Genomic DNA, 19,551 nt, shown 5'->3' on the forward strand with positions numbered 1-19,551 from the left:
TTTTATGAGGATTTTTCTGTTCAAATTAATCAAACTGTGTTGTGCATTTGGAAACAAAGTTTTTAGAAATCTACAGAGACTTTCTTCGTGATTTTAATATCTAGTGAGACACACAATAGAGAAAAAAATGCACTTTCTGACTTCAGCGTGTATGAATGTTGTTTTAATCTCTGTATATGTTTATTAGGATGTTTTGGAATGAATGTTTTATGTCCAAGTGGATGACAAAAGTGAAAAACAGCACACCTGTGCTTGTCCTTCAAAAACCAATGATACACTACTGTTGCAAATATTTATTAGGAAACATGTTATTCAATAAAGCCAGTTTTATTTTACACACATATCATGTCACTGACTTATTCAAACATGAGACAGCCCTGTGATTCAAAATGGCATATGTTTGGCTATAATAACAGCCCTATATATATTGTAACATTCAATAGCATTATCAAAACCCTCTGTGAGATGTGGGTCTTTTCGATGATCTCTCTCTCTCTCTCTCTCTCTCTCTCTCTCTCTCTCTCTCTCTCTCTCTCTTCATTTATTCATTGTCTCTATGAAACTGTGGGATTAGAGGTTTTGTTTTATCTATTTCATCTGAAGATTGTGGATTGCCTGCACAATTTCAAAGTTGTGAAACAAACTGACTGATTGTATGTTGATGAAAAAGAATACAATAGAATGTGTTTATACCTTGGTCACTTATCTTTGTACACAATTGAATATCTGGCATCAACACTTCATTTGAGAGAAACTAAATTGGAGAAACTCAGTATCTAATACAAATACACTATCCGCAGTCTATATAAGACAGGAGTTTTCTCTAATGGGGAGGACAATGCAGTCATCCACCATTGTTATCATATATGGACGTCCAGGATTTATTTTTGTTGCATTATTTTTTTTCTCAGAATATACCACATTGTTGAGTCATCTAATAGTATTTCTCCTGTCTGACTGATGGATCTGTTGTGTTTTTGAAACCTAAATATGGTCTGTATCACTTGCATGGAGATCTCCCTGATGTGGGTTCAGAGCCACAGCTTCCAAATGCAAATGCCACACTTAAAATCAACTCCAGGGGCCGGATTCACAAAACATTCTTAAGAAGAAAAATCTTCTTAACTGCCATTTTTATCTTAAATTCAAGCTTAAGAAAAAAGTTAAGAATATTTTGTATTCTCAAAAAAGCTTCTTAAGAAAGTTCTTATTTTTTTCCTTAAGTATGTTCTTAAGAAAAAACTTAAGAAGAATTCCAATTCTCGAAAAATAAACTGTCTTAAATAACATCTTAAAGTTAGGATAACCTTACAGTAGTCTTAAATCTCAAAATGTAAGATGTTTTATAAGTTAATGTGATTGTTTTAAATGTGACATGTTGTATTTTGTAGTCTGAAATGAAAATTTAATCAGTTTACTTCACATAGATTAGTTTAAAGAGGAATTCCACACTCATAATGAAGTTTAATGGCTTAATCAGTAATATGTCATAAAACACAAATATGTATTAGTGTTTTAATAATATTAGCAAACATTTAACTTTCTCCGTAATAGCCTACATTCATTGTGAAATTACTTAAACACTCAGTCCCTCTAAGCGGGAGGCGAACCGGTAATCGCTCCGTCATGTGAGTCGAGGGCTGCGGAACCGCGGACACGCTTCACCCTCCACGTCCGTCTTTTGACGCATGAGCGTGTGTCGTGGGAGACGAAGCCGTGGGCACGGAGAGTGAAGCACGCACACACAGCCAGAGCGCTCGACCCGCATGACGGACCGATTGGGACATTATGGAATTATATTTACGCACCGCCTTACTAGCTGGCCTCTGTTACAACAGCGAATAACATCATGTAGTAATGCATCACTAGTTTGTATCGCGTTAATAATCGCAAGGTAGTCAAAAGATTAATGGATAAGTGTATTGTTACCTCATTAGTAGGGTATCTTAATTCATTTAAAAGCTTGTCATTTTCTTCTTAGGACACACATTTAAGATATTCTTAAGAACAAAATTGAGAACTTCTTAAGAAATTGTCAAGAATTGCACTTAGGAACATTCTTACGCACTTCTTATAATTTTTCTTAAGAACTTTCTTATTTTTTGTCTTAAGAATGTTTTCGTGAATCCGGCCCCAGATCTTTAACATGCTTCATCTATGAGAAAATTATTTAACAAATCCTTTGACAATATCTGTCAATAAAAAATCTTTAACGTCAACTGTTCCATTACTTTTGGCCTCTTTAAAAAGGCAGAGTTACATATCAAAGTAAAAAAACAAAAACAAATCATGATTATACATTTCCTTTGGTGTGTATTAGGCTACATGTTAACCATATGCCAAAGGTTCAAACCCCAAAGTATGCGAGTTATTGTCTCCAACGTAAATCTCTTTTCTTGGACTACGCCAAACACACGGATTGTAGGCAACCGCTTACTTCCTGGGATTGGTGATGTAGACAAGACCGCAATTATTATATTTCCTCCCGCTTAAGACTTACAGCCTGTAAGTTAACTTCTGTTGGCATTGCATTGTGAGCGAATATTTCAAACATGGTAAGGAGCGTCACATTTCCGGCTGACGTCAGAGGTATTCAGACCAATTACAACGTACAGATTAGCTGGACAATCAGGGACACAGAGCTTTTCATATCTGTGCGTTTCAGGAAGAGAGGGAGCTACAAAAATATACGGTATGTGGAAAATAATGTGTTTTTTGAACCATATACCGTGCAAACACATTGTGTTATACCAAATACATAAAATAACGTTTTTTAGCAATGAAATAGGTCATCTTTAACGGCTGTGATTCCTAAACCCTTCATCCGTTTTGGATGTGAATACCCTCCAAGTAAAGCTGAGAGTGTACAAAGCCAATATTTATTATACAACTTTAACTGGAATAAATGTTGGTAAACAGCTTATAAAACACAAATTGTGCATCTGTTCCAATATTTATGAAGCTGACTGCAAGTGTCAGGGGATGAGTATCTGCAGCTGTTTTGTGAAGGTTGTAATGATCTTAACAGACTGATTAAGGGCTAGAAGATCTATCCACCACTGACAGACTGTGTGAAAGTTCTAGTATGTGACTTTTAATGGCAAAATGACAAACACACACACACACACACAAAAATTTACTCTTACATATACAAAAGAAAAACATTTAGCTGTTTCCATCTTTTATTGTGTACCTGGATTGTTAAATTTTTGAGATGTCCACAATCCTAGTTTAATAGAATAATCAAGCAACAGTGATGATGGGTATTTGTGTAGCTATTTCATACCTTATTGTCAATGTAACTATGTTATTCCCTTTTTTAGCATTTGATAAGACATTGTTGGGTTAACTAAGATATCTACTACGATATCTACTGCATTCTTGGCAGTTACACAGAATAGGACAATGGGGAACACATTAGCCTGAAGCTAGGAGAAAAACATGCGAATTTATGTGGTGTACACACTGTAATGGTGTGGGATCATTCTAATACAATGCAAAAATGATGTGTTTATTTTTTACACATTGTGTGTGTCATGCCATTTTTAGGCGTTATGGGATACACTGTAAAAAAAATCAGTAGAAATTACAATGTTATTGCAGCTGGGTTGCCGGTAATTTACTGTAGATTTAAATTTATGTATATATACTGGCAAGAGTTTGTTCAAAGTTAAATAAATTTTAAATATTAACAAGTCTTTATCTTTACAGAATAAAACTATACAATAACAGCCTCATGCAAAGCATTCTGGGAAGCAGAAATCATCATCAACCTTTTTCTGTTTTTTGCTTCAGATTTTGTTTCCCAGAACGTTTTGCTTGATGCTGTTTTTTAGTTTTACTTTGTAAAGACAAAGACTTGTAAATGTTAAATGTTCATTCAACTTTGAACAAAATGTTGCCAGTAAATAACATAAATTTAAATCTACGGTAAATTACCGGCAACCCAGCTGCAATTTCTACGGATTTTTTTTACAGTGTAGTCAGGCAATTTTTTGCTTATTTTTCCGTGGCATTCTCAGCATGCACCAATTTTTTTTAAGGGGGCAGAGTGTGCACAGTTCACAGAAATTTGTGCATACACATACATCAAACGAATTATATTATAGAGCTTTCAGTTTTTTCCATGGCACTTACATTTCTAACAATATGAGCGCCCCTGCCTTCATACAAAAAACTCCAAAATAAAAGTGTTGACTCACTTTCATTTCAAATACTATTTAATCGGAATTTTGACATAATATTGGTATCATATTTAAAACAGAAACGACATGGTTTATTTATTTAAGTTTTGTTTAATGACTTGTTTAATTGTGTCATTAATGCATTTTGCACAACAACTGCATTATGAAATTAATTTCATTTTAAATCCGTAAAGTATACTGTATAAACAACGAAAATGACATAAGCTATAGAGCAACGTGATTGATTTTAATGTTCAATAATGATTTAAAAAAATATGTTTAGATAAAATGATTGGAGGAACGAATTTTTGCATTAAATTTTACCTCATATGTGGGCATGTGTGATCCCGCGCCCACTTGAACTCTGGCGAACTTTGGCGTTGTGCCAAGAAGATGAATCTAGAAATTTCTACTAATATAACGTCGAGACGGTCACATTTTAAACCATACATTTTCTGCACAGAGGAGGTTAACTGCACATTACCGTACTGGGGTTTGAAAATGTTGTGAGCGTTTCTTGCGTGTTTTAATTCCTCAGATAGCCAAATGCAGCAGCAACATGAAAGCTCGTGAGCGCGCTCACGCTGATGACGTCTGTGGCTGCTCTGACTGCAGCGCCTGCCGCCAGAAAGTAATGTAACATGTTCAAAACACTATCATAACGGCAAAAATCTCTGAAAAGTGACAAGGATGCAGCATAGAATTAATAATATTGTGCATATTAAACAGATTAAAAGACAAGTTACCGATTGATGGACGCTTGTTTGATTTTCAGGTTGCATGCAAAATCCATTTGGCTCAAAAAACCAAGGGGGCACGTGCCCCCTCAGTTTGAATGGGCATTATGCCTCTGATTCTCAGGGATCTCCGCATTTTTCCGTGGCCCTGCTACGGACTGTCTTTTTCAGTGGCATTCTCACGGATTGGTAACTCAACAGTTTTGTCCTATTTTCTTACCATTGTCGCTTGGTTTAGGGTTAGATTTACATGAAATGACATCCTTACCCAAACAAAACTCTAACCCCAACGCCAGGCGACAATAAATTGGTTAAAGTTTAGAGAATATAAAAGAATAAATCAGAAAAAAAACCAATAGTATAAACCAATAGTTAAAGTGACATACTAACGCAAACACCAAATCTAACCCTAAACCGAAGCGAAAATGGTTTGAAAATAGGAAAAAGCACGTGAGTAACCAATCCGTGAGAATGCCATGGAAAAGACAGTCCGTAGCAGGGCCACGGAAAAATGCGGAGATCCGTGAGAATGCCACGGAAAAATTAGCAAAAAATTCCGTGACTATCCCACGGAACTTTGTGAGATCAGGTTGTTTCATGTTAAAATTAATAAAAGGGACAACACAAGTTGTGTTAAAAACAGTGACGGGAGTAACGCTTTACAAAGTACTTCCGTTACTGTAATTTCACTACTTTTAGCGGTAACGAGCATGTAACGAAGTATTTTTTTTAAATCAAGTATCGCAGTTACAATTACTGATTTAAAATAGTTGGTTACTAGAGTTACTTTATTTTGTGATAAATGAACACTTGCAGACAAGACATTTCTGATCTAATGTCGCAGGACCGTGGTGGGCGGCACAATGAATAATAACACAGAAGGTGTGTTAGTATAGGGACAACACATTTAATGTGTAGTAGTGGAATTACAGTAACGGAATTAGTTTGTAACGCGTTACTCACATCACGGTTTTTAACACAACTTGTGTTGGCCCTTTCATAAACATGAAATAACGCCTTAAATGGCGTGACACACACAATCTGTAAAAAATTAACAAAAGTACCATTTTTTTTCTTGAGTGTATCACAATATACAAACAATTCAACTTTAACGAAAGCATGTGAAAACTGACATCCATTTTGTTTTGCACCATCAAGCTGTCTTCGTAACAGGAAGTACAGTACACATACTATATGAACACCCCCTAATAAATGCATCTGATTGAAGTGTGATTGTTGTGATGACAAATTAGCAGAATTACTCTGGAAAATATAAAAAATATGCAGATATGCACATCCTGTATAGAAACATTGGTTATAGTGCCAAGAGAGTGTGAAGAACCCAAGAAACAGTGGATGGAAGTAAAAAAAGAGTAAAACCCTGCTATTTCGTAGCAAACTGGGAGGATGAGATTGGGTTTCACCTCAGCTGAAACAATAGCTTAATTCACTAGCTGTGGGAGCTGAGATCATTTGCCCTCTTCGTATGATACTGAAACGACTGACCTATCTGCTCCAGAGAACGTCAGCCGTGTGACAAGATGACATGTTTGTCTGATCTCAGGACCTGTTCCAGAAAGATCAAACGTCCTGAGAGGAGCTATCTGGGGCTAGATTTAGAATCACCATTCAGCAGGTCATTCCTGGTAGTACGCGAAACCCAAAGTTTGGTCAGATATATGAGGCATGTCTCAGTCTGGACATGGAGAAGAGATTTTAATTGGAATAGGAGTGTTTCTGAGCTTGAATATAATCATGGGTGCCGGAAGCAACAAAAATGTGGATGGTCCAAAGCATTTACTGGAGTAGATGCCATTTTCTTGTATTCTGGTGCCTATAAATTAAACAATTGCTTTTATAGCCTAAAATCTTTGTTTACCTTGTTGTGTTAGTGCTCGCACCAGGCGAAAGCAGTGAAAACACAAAATAAAGTATAAATTACATGGACTTTAAATGAGCCAATTGGAATAGATTTGAGGAAGCAGCAGAGTGGAAGTCAATGCTGTAGCTTAAAAGCAGAATGGAATTTAATTTATAAGGGCATTCCTCAAGTAAAATGGATTTGACTCATGGAGTTTGACAAGTGAACAGACAAATACGCTAAATTAGAAAAAAAGTGAGTAGGTCCAACATCATTTATCTTCATTTCTCTTAAAAAGTTGGTCATGTTCCACACACATCTAATAGTTCCGACGCCATGAATCTAATTATATTCACAAGTTATTTTACCTAGTTTTTTCCAATGAGACTTGAAACTCCATGGATATAAGAGTAATAGCAGGCCATCTTACTAACACAACAAAATTTTTTAAACCATAGTATTTTGTTTGGGGGGAGGTGAGATTCAAACAAGACCATTAGCTTATCAAACTATTAAAGGATAATTCCGGTATTTAACACTTTGGGTCTCATTTCTGGTTTGTTTTGGATGAACTACAGTGATGGACACAGACATTTTGACAATGGGTCGTGTCTTGAGTTTTTGACTTGTTTAGAAGCGTCTCTTGACTGCTTCAGAATGGAAGTCAATGGCCATGCACAAACATGTCATTAAAACAACACTTAACGTTCGTTTTCAAAACTGTACTACTCACCGAGTGGTGCGTGGTGTTTGTTGATGTTTAAAAACAAGTTGTGAAGCGAAATACAGTTTCTGTCGTGTTTTATTTGGCATTTTGTAAAATTCCATTGATCTCTCTTGTAAGACTCATTGCTCGCTTATATATCACTCCGCCACTGGGAAACAGAAAAGGGTCTGTTTACATGTGGTTGTAGTTTTTTCACTCGGTTTCTCTCAGAAGAAATTTTTCTCATATTTGTAGGGCTGGACCAGAATATTTGAATATTTGTTCCGTGGGTTGACATTCGATTTTCAGTTTTGAGATTCGAATATATATATTAATATATATTAATATTTCACAGCGTTAATGCAGAGCTTTTGCAAAGCAGGAAGTGCGCTTCACGCTCCCGCTCTATAGGTGGCGCAGAGAGACCAACATCCATAGCCAACAGCCACCAAACGCCACCAGTGGAAGAGATCGCCTCGAACGGAAAGCACGCTTCCTGCTTTGCCATTCACGCTAATAGTGTTGTAAATAACGCCCAGTTTCTTGCAAAAACTGATTGATTTGCTTCACAAGACGTCAATATGTCACACGGAGTTATGGGGGATTACTGTTGTATTGGATATATATGCTTTAACTCTTAAAGTATGCGGATCGGTTGACTTGCATGACAGAGCACTGGAGTTTCTGCAAATATCTTCAGAAATTTTGTTCTGCTGATGAAAAAACATATTGGATGGTGTAAGTGTTATAAATAAACTTAATTTGGAAAGTATGCTACCGTTTTATTACAGTTTGTTGAACTTCGTTCATTTATTTTTGTTGTTTTATTTAAATAGCATACCCTTTACGTTGTCAGTAATTACTAAGCTGTTAATTTCTGATATGGGAGTGTTTGTTTGTTAGAAAAATGTAAGGCTACCTTATTAAAAGTGCTCTTGTGTTTTGTTAGAAAAATGTAAGGCTACCTTATTAAAAGTGCTCTTGTGTTTTGTTTCACTAATGCTGTTCTCGCAGGACACGTGACAGGCAGGCCGAGTGTGCTAAGTCAGACTCAAATATAGAGCGGAAGTATATACGCGGTTGTGAGGTATCTGAAAAAATAGTTCCACTATAGCAAATAACACAGATTGAAATCATACATTGCGCCAATATATTTGTTTTTAATCATCAACGAACACCACGAACTACTCCGTGAGTAGTACAGTTTTGAAAATGAACGTTAAGTGTTGTTTTAATGACATGTTTGTGCATGGTCATTGACTTCCATTCTGAAGCAGTCAAGAGACGCTTCTAAACAAGTCAAAAACTCAAGACACGACCCATTGTCAAAATGTCTGTGTCCATCACTGTAGTTCGTCCAAAACAAACCAGAAATGAGACTCAAAGTGTTAAATACCGGAATTATCCTTTAAACATGTTTTTTTTTAGATGTTGAGATTGTGGCTTTGAACCTCAATGAACGATCAAGCTTAATGGATAATATGGGGTCTGCAATAAGGCTTTGAAATTTCAATCTATGAACCCTCAGGCCATGATGGTGGCCTTAGCTTTAATCCTTCTTAAGAGGAACTGCATATTCATACATTAAACATAAAGATGGATAAAAGAAAAAGATCACAAAAGAAAATCACAAATTAAATCTATTTAATCAGTTTGTTTCTCGTAGTAAACCAGATTGAAATGACAGGACATGGAGATGCCTAAATGTCCTATTTCTCAGAACAGCCCCCAGTAATATGTCATAATTTTTGTTCTATTTGTTCTCATTTGACTCTGAGTGGATGCATATTATGATATCTACATAATGAATAGCATGAGATGCCGACCCAGACATGACACAGAATTTTCACATTTATTTCTTGGCGGTGGTTGTCTGGCTGATTTCAACAAACCTTGACATTTTCTTTTTTTTATATGTTGCTTTACATTACAGATGTCTACGCAAAGCCTTTTAGGACCCCATTATTAGCAGCACACTTCCTCTGAGTGCTACCTAGACCTATGATTATTGTTGACTGCAGAGATCCATTTGTATCTCAGATTGGCTTATTTACTGTGTAGGTATTTCGCTGCATCGCAGCAGAGGTATTTAGACACATTACAGCAATCAAGGACTTAATAGCAACTTCAATTATTAGCCTGCAAACCTGCTTTTAAGCAAATGAGTGAATTGTCAGTGGCATATTAGTTTTGATGCCATTGACAGACACTTCTACAGCAACATACAGTGTATTACAAAGTATAGATATTTTATCAGTATCAGTATGTGTGTTTTGTAGTATCTTAGCTTTGTGCAAAAAGAGAGGCAGTTGTGCCTGTTTTGCAATCTTTTAGACACTCCTAGCCTTATGGGATGTAATTTTATTGTATCCAGTATTGTATCCAGTACTTCCTATGTTGAATATTTTTATGGTTAAAGAAGCATTGAGGTAAAAAGTGATAAAAAAATACTTAAATTGGGAACACCTAAATAAAAAGTGTTTTTTTCAGTTGGTGTTACCAGTGGAGTTGATCCAACTTTTTTACAGTGTAGCGAATTAGTGATGCTAGTGTGGCGTGGGGTACAAGGAGACTTTTATTTTGAAAAGGTAAGAATCAAACAAGATAGCCAACTACGCCACCATGGGAATTTCGCCCACAGAATTTAATTAAATCATGTACAAGGGCATACGCAAGTTCATATCACCAATTAGAGCCAGAGACATGGGTAACAATACAAAAATAGTCTTTATTAACAAATCTTGATTAAAAGCAGGATAAAGATAAAAAACAAAATTTTTCAACCCGATGAATTAGGGGTTATAGCAAATGTCAGGCCAGGGGCTGGAGCTTACCAGTATGGGGCAGCTAATAATCAGATCACACCACCGGTCCGTGAATCACTGCATTCCACTGCATTTCACTGTGTACACACACACACACACACACACACGCACACTCACACGGTGATAACCACACGCACTGTGAAGAATCTACCGCCACCAAAGCTAGTCCTGTACCCCTGGTGCTCAAGCCCTGCCAAAACAAGAAAAATGCATCAAATAGATTCACCTCAGGAGCTGGGTTATGAGACCCAATTAAATTGAAATAAATCAACTTTTGCAACCAATAAATCAACAAATAAATGGTTGCGTAAAACACACAACTAAATAAATCAATGAGAAATCAAGAGAAACAAATTCACTAGTAAAAAATTATAAATCAAAATGTAAATCAAAAATAATTAAATATAAAGTAAATAAGGACAAATCACAAATATAATTCAAGTAGAACCCAAAATAATCAACTTTAGAATCAAACTATATAAATCAAAAACAAAGCAGCATAACCCAAAAGGAAAAGTCAAATAAAAATAAAACTTTGGAAACAGGACAGCACTGCAGCTGTAGATGGACAGAGAGCACCCCGACCCAGATAGTCCCCAAACCTATAAACAAAACAAGACTATAACTCTGTTGGAATTAACTCACTCTCATCCTAATGGTTGCATGCATAAATACCTACCGATCAACACAGGGTTAATTATGACGAACAGACAACAATAGTTGCTTTCAACAGCTGCCCTTACGGAGCACCTTAATTCCGCACTCGCATCAGATCTCACAGCTGAGAATGAAGGTAGACACAATATGCCAGCAGCTATCAAAATAGCACAGCTGGGAAAAGAGCGAATTAGTAGGTTATGCATTTACCAGTTAATCAACCACAAAGCATTCATCCTACCTTTTCCACTCTTTGTACAGACACTCTTTGAATAGACCGTTGTGATGAACGCAGTATCAATGCGGAAGCACTCGCCAAGATGAACGCAGTATCAATGCGGAAGCACTTGCCAAACTAATCAGCGACTCTAAAGCATATTAAACAGAGGGTGTGCTTCTCATAACCAAACACACATAAACAAAATAACTAACAGTGCATCCGTTCCTTACCGTCTCGAGAATACACAGCCAATTCCGGAAGTGACGGGATCGCGTTAACGACGCAGCAGTCCCCCAAGTGACGCATCCCAGGTGACGCATACGCTCCTGTTTTTATAGCCCAGGGGCGTTGCCAATAGGCTAACCACGGTCATGACGCGAGAGGACCACCCTCACGCCACAATCTACCCCTCCATTTTGTATCGGCGCCCCGACGATAAAGTAAGGAGAACATTAACTCCAAGGCCTGAACAAAGCCACAATGGTGTTAGACACAATCTCTGCGCTACTAGTAGCTCCATTCCTTACCCCTCGTATCGGCTGGGGAAGACGATGTAAGTTTGTATGTTGACCTGCACCAGTTCGGACTGAGCGCCGAGGGGCAACCACCCCTTCATTTTGAAAACTAGAGGGTGCTTCACTTTCCCTTACTCCGAGTTCTACATCCTGCCCTTCTGGTTCTACCAAGACCACCCCCACAGTGGGGGAGCCCACTGACAGCAGTCCCACTGGGACCTCAAGCTGTGCTGGATCCCCAACATTCTGGGAGGCCCCTTCCTGGATAGTCTGAGGAATCCCTGGTACTAATACCATCACATCAACATCATCTGCTTCCTCATACTCCTGGGTGTCCCCCTGACTCTCTACCGCACCAGTGGACTGATCGACAGGCAAAACCTCCTTCTGGACACAAGCCTTCAGAAGAGAACGATGCACCCTTCGTACCTTGCCCAAATCTGTAACCGGCGCAATTGTATACACTGCTCCTCCCTGTTCAGGAGGGCTAACCACCTGATATATTACGGAACTCCACAAGTCCTGAATCTTATGGCGACCCCGCACTACATGATCTCTTAAATAAACTTGCTGACCTTCAACCAAGGGTAAATCTCGAACATTTTGATCGTGCTGCCTCTTCCGACGGTCTGCAGCGTTTTTCAGCCGTTCACGAGCCCCCTCAAAGGCAACCTGCAAGCGTCTACGATGTTCCACCACCCAGCTGTGTATACTTCCTGTGGTCGGTTCAGGCACCCTCCCAAGCAGGAAGTCTATTGGCAACTGGGGCTCCTGACCAAACATTAAGTAATATGGGGACTCTCCAGTCACTTGATGGGGAGTGGTGTTATAACAAAATATCACCTGTGACAAACACGACACCCAGTCCCTCTTTCTAGAGCTTGGCAATGTTCGCAGCAGATTATGCAGGGTGCGATTAAATCGCTCGCATTGCCCATTGCCGGCTGGATGGTAGGGGGTGGTACGAGACTTCCTTACCTGGTAAAGGTCACAAAGCTGACGGATTAGGGCAGATTCAAAGTTCCGGCCCTGGTCTGAGTGAATACGGCCAGGGACCCCAAACTTATAAAACCACTCCTCGACTAAAACTTGCGCCACAGTCTCAGCCCTTTGATCACGTGTGGGCACTGCCATGGAAAATTTACTAAACACATCAGTCATCACTAATATGTTCTCCTGCCCTGAAAATGAAGGCTCAAGGACCGTAAAGTCAATGGCAAGGACTTCATTTGGCCTTGAAGCCAACAGATGGCCCATAAAAGCACGTGCCACTGGACGGTTATCTTTGGCGAGCTGGCAGCGCTCGCATTCCTGGCACCAGCGAGTGATATCAGCCAGCATATTTGGCCAATAGCATCGTTGCCGAATCAACTCACTTGTGCACTCGACCCCTTGATGCCCATGTTGTTGATGCAACTGCACCCAAACCTCTTCCCTCAAAACATCAGGCAGCACTAACTGAGAGCACTCCTCACCTCCGTCTGGGCGAAATATTCTCCTATACAAAACTCCTTCCCTTGTTTCTAACCTGTTCCATTGCTGGAGAAGGGTCAAAACTGGTTTACTCAACTGACGCCGTTCCTCAGACCCTGGGCGCTGACCCAGTTCCCAAAATTTTATCATCTGTCCGACGGCAGGGTCAGCCTCCTGCATGGAACGCAGGTCAACGGCAGAATAGCCTGGCAACACACTCACCATCCTCACATCTACCTGAAGCACACCTCCTGTACCAATGGCCTGCTGCAACGACTCAGGGAGCACAACACCCACAGCTAACTCCTCGGAGTGTGAAATGGGGGTCTGGCGGGACAGGGCATCTGCATTACCGTTACTCCTTCCTGACCTATACCTTACCTCGAAATCAAATGCTGCCAACTCTGCAGCCCAACGCTGCTCTGTAGCACCAAGCTTTGCCGTAGCTAGATGACTTAGAGGGTTATTATCGGTATACACAATACACTTGTGGCCCAAAAGATACTCCCTAAATTTTTCCACCATGGCCCACTTGAGCGCAAGAAACTCTAGTTTCATCGAACTATAATTAGTCATATTGCGCTCAGTGGGCCTCAGGCTACGACTGGCATACGCTAAAGGTCGAATCTTGCCTTCGCATTCTTGGGAGAGAACTGCCCCCAGCCCCCCATGGCTAGCATCCACCTCCAGAATGAAGGTTTTAGAAAAATCTGCATATGCCAGTACTGGAGCAGATGTTAATTTCTCCTTTAGGGCCTCAAAGGCTATCTGACACTGCTCTGTCCATGCATGGGTCAACTGCTGCCCTCTTTGTTTGCCAGATTTACCTGACTTACCTCCCGTCACCTCGGCCACCAACCTATGCAGGGGTGCTGCCAACTTGGCAAACCCCTCAACAAAGCGCCTATAGTAACTTGCAAAACCAAGAAATGTTCGTAACTCAGACACAGTCTCGGGGCAACGCCATTGTGCGACAGCAGTGATTTTACCGGGGTCGGTCGCCACCCCTTGTGCAGATATAATGTGCCCCAAATACTTCACTTCAGGCCTAAAGAAAGCACACTTCTCTAGCTTTGCCTTAAGTCCTTCCTGCTCTAGACGACTCAAGACCATCTCCAATCTATCCAAATGCTGACCCACTGAAGAAGAAAACACCACCACGTCATCCAGATATAAAAGTAGGGACTGACACCGCTGATCACCAAATATTCGCTCCATTAGCCTCTGGAATGTACTTGGAGCATTACAAAGGCCAAAGGGCATGCGGTTCCATTCAAACAATCCAAACGGGGTGCAGAATGCAGTCTTCGACTTGTCCCGCTCAGAAACAGGAACCTGCAAGTACCCGCTGGCCAAATCCAATGTGGAGAACCAGCGGGCCCCTGCTAGGGAGTCCAAAGACTCCTCAATACGAGGCAAGGGAAAAGCATCTCTCCTAGTCTTGGTATTCAGGTGACGGTAGTCTACGCACATGCGCAGACTACCGTCCTTTTTCTTAACCAACACTATCGGAGATGCATAAGGGCTACAACTCTCACGTACTATTCCAGCCTCCAGCAACTGATTAATATGAGTTTTTACCGTCTCATATTCAGAAGGAGGGATCCGTCGATATCGTTGACGTACAGGGACATCATCCAATAAAGGTATGTCATGAGAAATAAGATGAGTGCAACCTAGATCACTGTCATGACCCGAAAACACTGTTTGATATTTCTGCAGCAAGGCCCTAACCTGGGCCTGCTCCGAACAGGACAAAACCGATAAGTCAAGAGACGCAATCTGTTGGGACAAGGAAAGACTTCCCTCCACACTATGAGACTGAACTGTGGCAACTACTGGTTTCTCCTCACTGACCCCTGCTGGCAAACTCACCATATAGACCTCTTTTACATTACCCACCACAGTGGCAGGGCGGAGCGTTACCTCCACAGTGCCCACATTTACTATAGGCACATAAACGGTCCCTCGATTTACTCTCACCAAAGCAGGTGATGCTAGAAGCCCAGCTGGGAGGCCTGACTCTGGGGGTTCAAACAAAACTGTACGTTCACCATACTGAGCTGAACAAGTTGCAGCCACCAGCTTCATTGTGCCACCTGGGATGCGACACACCCTACGTCCACGCACCCGCACACAGCCAACATGATTGGAAAGCTCCCTAGCACTTATTTGACGACAATACTGCAGTGCGCTTGATACGTCAGGTAATTGCGTAACTGCAGGTAGGTCAAAGAGGGCGCTGCCATGCTGTCCGAAAAGCTCCCGATAACATCGGCCAAGGACGTTCATCCCCAACACCCCAGGAACGTCTAAGCCCATGCCATCAGGAGGATCCCGCACCACCAAGACACCACACCCAGCGACCAACCTGCCACAAAGTTCCACGTCCAATTCAAAATATCCAACATACGGGATAGTAAGCCCGTTTGCAGCCCGAAGTTGTAACCACTGACAATTTTGAAGGCGGTCTCGACCCCACGGCTCAAAATATCGCAGAAAACAGCTTTCGGTAATAGTAGACACCATTGAACCAGTGTCCACTAAACAGGGCACCGAAACACCCCCCATAAGGGCAATCACATGTGGACAAGAGGATATCAAATTAGGCACAGAACGATGTACACCAGTCTTACAAGAGTCAATTTCTTTCCCACCCAGGCTGTGACTCCGCAACCTGGTGGGAGCTAGTTTTCCGACGGTCGGCGGGAGCATAGCGGTTCATTCTCAGCTGTAGAGGAACTGGTAGCAGACGGGGGAGGGCGTGAGAAACGCTGTCCCCCATCGCACTCACGAGCAAAATGGCCCGGTCGTTGGCACCGCCTACATATAACCGGACCGGAGCGAGGAGAGCGACTGCGCATTTGTGAAGTTTGAAAACGGGCAAGAGTTTGTGTGAGCTGATTCAACTGTTGTTGTTGCTGTTGCAACATCTCCCTCAATTCGCCCAGCTCAGATGGCTTAGAAATCTCAGCCGGAGTCCCACCGCGCACCCCATATTGAATGCCGTACGCTAATGGGGCCGACTGACGACGTCCTCTTGCCCCCCCAGGCATCCCCTCTTGTTCCCATCTAATCGCGTCACCACGCACCTCTAATAAGGTAGCAGTAGGCTGGCGACGAACCAACTGCTTCAACTCACGCCTTAGTGCACTATCATTGACGTGCTCAACAAATTGGTCTCGCAATAAGATTTCAGCATTAGGGATAACATGCGGAGCACGGTTCTTAACTCTTTCCAGCAAACCCATAAGTGCAAGAGAGAATTCCAACAGAGTCTCGCCCTCTTGTTGTTTTCTGGAAAAGAAAGCCTCTTGTAACGAGACATAAGACTGTGAACAGCCATAAAGATCACGCAACGCCTTAATGATCCTATTGGGGTCCCCGCGTTCGAGATCAGGGCGGTATCTGATCTCTTCTCGAGCCTCCCCCTCCAAATGGTCAAATAGAAAGAAAGCTTGGTCTGTGCTTGACATATAACGTACTCTCATACACGCCTGTGCCTCCTCAACCCATTCATCGATGCTCAACCCAGATTTCCCATTAAACTTTGGACAGCGTCGATCGCGTGGTACGACAACAAATCGCTCAGGTGCAACAGCGCCCAAGGGTTGAGGTGTAACAGGCGGGAGAGCAGAGGTACTCGGCAAGGCAGCATCAGGGCCAGGCACCTCAACGGGCACCTGTCCCTGCTGCAACCGTGCATTGTCGGCTCTCAACTGAGCTACCAAGTCCCTCAATTCTTGTAGTTCCTCTTCCATTTTGGAAGTCTACCCTATTTATTTCTTAAACACTTACCAAAGGAGAGAAGAGGCCACCAACCGAAACAATCCTGACACCATACACTGCTGCCCTGTTTCCAAAGAAAAACACCACCACAAAAACCCAATGTCTCTGACACAAAATGATGGCGAAGCCCTGCCGACTATACGCCAAAATGTGGCGTGGGGTACAAGGAGACTTTTATTTTGAAAAGGTAAGAATCAAACAAGATAGCCAACTACGCCACCATGGGAATTTCGCCCACAGAATTTAATTAAATCATGTACAAGGGCATACGCAAGTTCATATCACCAATTAGAGCCAGAGACATGGGTAACAATACAAAAATAGTCTTTATTAACAAATCTTGATTAAAAGCAGGATAAAGATAAAAAACAAAATTTTTCAACCCGATGAATTAGGGGTTATAGCAAATGTCAGGCCAGGGGCTGGAGCTTACCAGTATGGGGCAGCTAATAATCAGATCACACCACCGGTCCGTGAATCACTGCATTCCACTGCATTTCACTGTGTACACACACACACACACACACGCACACTCACACGGTGATAACCACACGCACTGTGAAGAATCTACCGCCACCAAAGCTAGTCCTGTACCCCTGGTGCTCAAGCCCTGCCAAAACAAGAAAAATGCATCAAATAGATTCACCTCAGGAGCTGGGTTATGAGACCCAATTAAATTGAAATAAATCAACTTTTGCAACCAATAAATCAACAAATAAATGGTTGCGTAAAACACACAACTAAATAAATCAATGAGAAATCAAGAGAAACAAATTCACTAGTAAAAAATTATAAATCAAAATGTAAATCAAAAATAATTAAATATAAAGTAAATAAGGACAAATCACAAATATAATTCAAGTAGAACCCAAAATAATCAACTTTAGAATCAAACTATATAAATCAAAAACAAAGCAGCATAACCCAAAAGGAAAAGTCAAATAAAAATAAAACTTTGGAAACAGGACAGCACTGCAGCTGTAAATGGACAGAGAGCACCCCGACCCAGATAGTCCCCAAACCTATAAACAAAACAAGACTATAACTCTGTTGGAATTAACTCACTCTCATCCTAATGGTTGCATGCATAAATACCTACCGATCAACACAGGGTTAATTATGACGAACAGACAACAATAGTTGCTTTCAACAGCTGCCCTTACGGAGCACCTTAATTCCGCACTCGCATCAGATCTCACAGCTGAGAATGAAGGTAGACACAATATGCCAGCAGCTATCAAAATAGCACAGCTGGGAAAAGAGCGAATTAGTAGGTTATGCATTTACCAGTTAATCAACCACAAAGCATTCATCCTACCTTTTCCACTCTTTGTACAGACACTCTTTGAATAGACCGTTGTGATGAACGCAGTATCAATGCGGAAGCACTCGCCAAGATGAACGCAGTATCAATGCGGAAGCACTTGCCAAACTAATCAGCGACTCTAAAGCATATTAAACAGAGGGTGTGCTTCTCATAACCAAACACACATAAACAAAATAACTAACAGTGCATCCGTTCCTTACCGTCTCGAGAATACACAGCCAATTCCGGAAGTGACGGGATCGCGTTAACGACGCAGCAGTCCCCCAAGTGACGCATCCCAGGTGACGCATACGCTCCTGTTTTTATAGCCCGGGGCGTTGCCAATAGGCTAACCACGGTCATGACGCGAGAGGACCACCCTCACGCCACACTAGCATTAATGTAGTGATACTGTGAGGCTTATTGTTGTTAACATCAAGCAATCAGCTTGTTAAGTCTGAGGTCATGTACTACTTACGGGTCCAACAGATCTCAAATGCTATAGAGAAATGTGAAAAATACATGGCAATATACAGTCATATCATAAAGCAAAATTTTGGCACTATGAGTGTTGCTATAGAAACAAACAATTTCTGATTTTGAGGATCTGAACCACTCTGAGAACAAGCTATAAGATGTCATTGTGTAAAGGACTACCTACACGTAGTCTCATGACAAACATCCGACTTGAGATGTTACGGCTCACTAGGTTCCAGTTATATGTTTACAATGGGCTGTTGCTGCCAATGAAACCTAAACTGTTTAAAATAAGACTTTTTTAGTATCTAAGCGACAAAAATATTCAGTAGGTAAACAATCAGTACATCATCTTTAAAAGAGAAAGGAAAAAATCCAAAGAATCATTACAAAACGATCTGAGAAAGTAACGGATGGTAAACAAAAGCATTTCACTGTTTCTCATCATAGAGGTCATTGCAGACATTTGTCCACCGAACGCAAATCACAAAAGGCTAAAGAAGATGTAAGCGTATCATATCAGAACTGTTTGAATTAAACAACTGCAGACTTCAAATACTGTAGTGTTCTTATGTGTGAGAGATCAGGGACCTGATGAACAGATGCATCACAAATTTTATTTTATTTTAATGTTCAAATTACCTTGTTTCATGCTTAATATCCATAGATGCAATTTTGTCAATAGCTATAGGCCTTTTTTGAGCACATATGGGAGAATTAGCGAATGTCATTAGCTTTAATTGCTTATCACAGTTCTCCTCCAGAAGTCTTTAAAGTGTATAAAGTAATATATGCTTATGA

At 40.8% G+C, this 19,551-nt stretch overlaps 2 long non-coding RNA genes across 3 annotated transcripts; both read right to left on the reverse strand.

Moving 5' to 3' along the window:
• Positions 1-10,066: 10,066 nt before the first annotated feature.
• LOC135764817 (uncharacterized) lies at positions 10,067-18,597 on the reverse strand. Of its 2 annotated transcripts, XR_012336010.1 has the most exons (5): positions 18,495-18,597; positions 18,286-18,412; positions 18,067-18,218; positions 17,401-17,989; positions 10,067-10,503 (listed from the first exon to the last, which is right to left on the reverse strand). It is a non-coding gene; the product is annotated as an uncharacterized lncRNA (long non-coding RNA). The 2 variants fall into 2 exon arrangements; XR_010540289.2 differs by having other exon boundaries at positions 18,286-18,555.
• Positions 10,892-11,905, reverse strand: LOC135764847 (uncharacterized). The gene is made up of 4 exons (XR_010540311.2): positions 11,421-11,905; positions 11,212-11,338; positions 10,993-11,144; positions 10,892-10,915 (listed from the first exon to the last, which is right to left on the reverse strand). It is a non-coding gene; the product is annotated as an uncharacterized lncRNA (long non-coding RNA).
• Positions 18,598-19,551: the final 954 nt, after the last annotated feature.

Source organism: Paramisgurnus dabryanus, chromosome 2 (assembly GCF_030506205.2).
Source record: "Paramisgurnus dabryanus chromosome 2, PD_genome_1.1, whole genome shotgun sequence".
Lineage (NCBI taxonomy): Eukaryota > Metazoa > Chordata > Actinopteri > Cypriniformes > Cobitidae > Paramisgurnus > Paramisgurnus dabryanus.